General features: G+C 37.0%; 1 pseudogene; it reads right to left on the bottom strand.

Annotated features, from left to right (window-relative positions):
* Nucleotides 1-2,589: 2,589 nt before the first annotated feature.
* LOC132302078 (small nucleolar RNA R71) lies at nt 2,590-2,688 on the bottom strand (annotated as a pseudogene).
* Nucleotides 2,689-2,930: the final 242 nt, after the last annotated feature.

Genomic DNA, 2,930 nt, shown 5'->3' with positions numbered 1-2,930 from the left:
GCGACATCGGGGTCCAAAAACTCTTAAACTGGAGAAAAACGACAAGAATGGAATTCTAAGATTCACGACTCGACAAAATGTGAAAATGAATCTTGTACAAGGATCCTGGCTCCAGACGAGGCATTTTGCAATAACTTTCGTTAATTATATAGTGGCCCCTACAAAAAGGGTTAACTGCGAAACTGCCCCAGAATGAAAATATTTTTCAAAAGATATTTTCTTAGATGCCCCTGAAATAAAATATCTTCAAAAGACATTTACGAAAAATACCCCAAGAAAAGAAAAAGATTCTTAAGAATTGTGTATCCATGCTCTATGGACACCGGGAGGAACTAGAGTACTTTCTTACAAAAGTAAAGATACGTATTTCGAGAAAACCACTGAAGATGAAGACATGTGAAGTCAAAAACCATCTTCGAGTATGAAAAGTGAGGTTGCGCCAAAAACTGGCAAACGGGGAAAAGACAGAATAGGGAAAAGGACGAAATAGGGAAAGGACAAAAGTGAATAGTGTCCCGAAAAGTGAAAATGCAGAAATGACTTGGTCCTCAAAGGAAGTTGTCAATCCACACGAAAGAGTCTCAAAAGCTAATTCTGAGCACTTAAGATGACCCTAAACGATGAGAAACAGATCTCAGAAAAGAGAATTAAACGAAAAAAATTTATTCCTAAAATTTCAAGAAAAAGGAAAGGGAGTCAAATGACTAGGTCATTACAGTACCTCTCCCTTAGTTTAATTTGTTTAAATTAATGTCATTAGCTTAGTTGTAGTGTAGTTGTTAAATGGGAGGACAATCCATGCTTGTTGTTGATGTTCTATACTTATGAAAAGCAAGTAACATGCATCTTTAACCTTGTGATGTGTTTGGATTGTGAGCTTAAAGAAAGGATTAATGGCTTAATTTGATATGTTGTGCTATCCACCATGTTGTTTAGACAATATATGCTTAATTTGTCATCCATGTTTGTTGAAACAACCACACACACACACTATATTGCAATACATGTTCTTTCCCTCATTATTCATTCATTAAAGGTGTAGAAAGCTATGCTTAGTGGTGATCTCTAAACCCCAAGATCTCTCTCTATCTTTTATTTTCTCTATTGCATTATTGCTTACTTTAGTTTAATTTACATCTAGTTTAATTCAACCAACCAACCATTATTTTGATCACTCGACCTACTAACCCTAATTTTGATTCCTCAAGCTAGTACGAAAACTCAATCCCTTGGGACAATCCCTTCTCACTCATACTACATAGTATAGGTGTTAAGCGGTTTATAAATTTAAATTATGGTGCCCACTTGACACTAATTTCCAAACTCAAAGTTTTGTGCATTGTTTTGTGCACATGCTCGGGAAGACACCATAGTTTTTGGCGCTGTTGTTGGGTATTGATTGATTGGCAATGTCGTATTTATGGAATCAATTAGGAATTAGTACTCTTTTGATCGTGTCTTTACTTTGTTCTCAATTTTTGTTACTTATTGTGTTTGTTCTTAATTAACAAGGAGCATTGAGCTAGGAAGCAAGTAAAGGAGCATTCAAGCAAAGGAGCTAAGCAAGCAAAGGAAAAATGCTAAAAATTTAAAAATTACTAAACTAAGCTATAAATTTGGAGTTGAAGTGCTAAAGAACCTTTGTAAGCTTTTCTTTATTCAAGCCCTTAGTTAAATCGTCGGCCCGCGTGGAGGCTTGTAATTCAATTCTTAGATAAATCATGAGCCCGCGTGGAGGCAATTTACTTTTCTTGCATATTGTTTAAGCATGGGAGTATGAATATTGTATGTGGAGGAAGTTCATTGATTATTGATTTGTTGTGAAGGTGAAGTGTTTGTTGTTATTGCTTGTTGTGTTGCATTGTGCATGCATGGTCGTAGATCATTAAGACCTACTCTTGTCCTTTTAAATTTTCATCTTGAATCCATTGTTTGAAACCTTAAGGGGAGAGGTAGTTCTAGTCAATCCATTTCATTAAGGGAAGGACACAATGAGGACCATGTGGAGGACCTTGGTCACACAGACCAACAAGGTATCCTACACCCCAATGTGCATCATGATAACATGCAAGTACCATTAGGCATGCCAAGGCCATATGTTCATCCACCACAACAACAAGGCCAAGTTCCATTGGGAATGCCAAGGCCAATCTATGCTCCACCACCTCCCATCATTCAAGGCAACCAAGGTGCCCATGTTGCACCTCCAATTGTTAATCCTCCCCTTGCTTTAAGAGATCACTATGTGCCTAATGAATATAATGCACCCACATACATTCAATTGCCACCATTTAGAACACATCACTATGAAATTAAGCCACAAACCATTCAAATGCTTCCTAATTATCATGGACTTCCAAGTGAAGAACCTTACAAGCATTTGGATGAGTTTCTTGAAGTATGTTCTACTGTAAAATATACGGACATGCTGGAAGAGGTCTTAAGGCTTAAAATTTTTCCATTTACCCTTAAAGACAAGGCAAAATATTGGTTTAACAATCTTAGGCCTTTTTTAATAACTTCTTGGGCAGAAATGCAACAAGAGTTCTTGAAGAAGTACTATTCGGTTTCTAAAACCAATGCCATGAGAACATCAATTTGAGAATTTAAACATGGGGATGGAGAAACATTTCATGAGGCATGGGAACACTTTAATGAATTGCTTAGGAAGTGTCCACATCATGACATGCCCAAATGGCAATTAGTTCAATATTTCTTTAAGAGCTTATTGGACAATTACAAAGGCATGGTTGATGCTTCCATGGGTGGCTCTTACATTGATAGGCATGAGGATGACGTGTGGCGTCTTTATGAAAGCATGAGTGAAAATTCTTTGCATCGTACTTTATCTTTGAAGAATGGTATAAATTGTAGTGGTAGGAAGAGTGTTGGCTTATATCAAGTCGATTACTCCAATGAAATTGCCGCCG

This window comes from Cornus florida, unplaced genomic scaffold (genome assembly GCF_030987335.1).
Source record: "Cornus florida cultivar Cherokee Brave unplaced genomic scaffold, ASM3098733v1 CherokeeBrave_3.0.0_Hap2_Chr03, whole genome shotgun sequence".
NCBI classification, from domain to species: domain Eukaryota; kingdom Viridiplantae; phylum Streptophyta; class Magnoliopsida; order Cornales; family Cornaceae; genus Cornus; species Cornus florida.
This window is presented reverse-complemented; position numbering and strand designations above follow the sequence as displayed.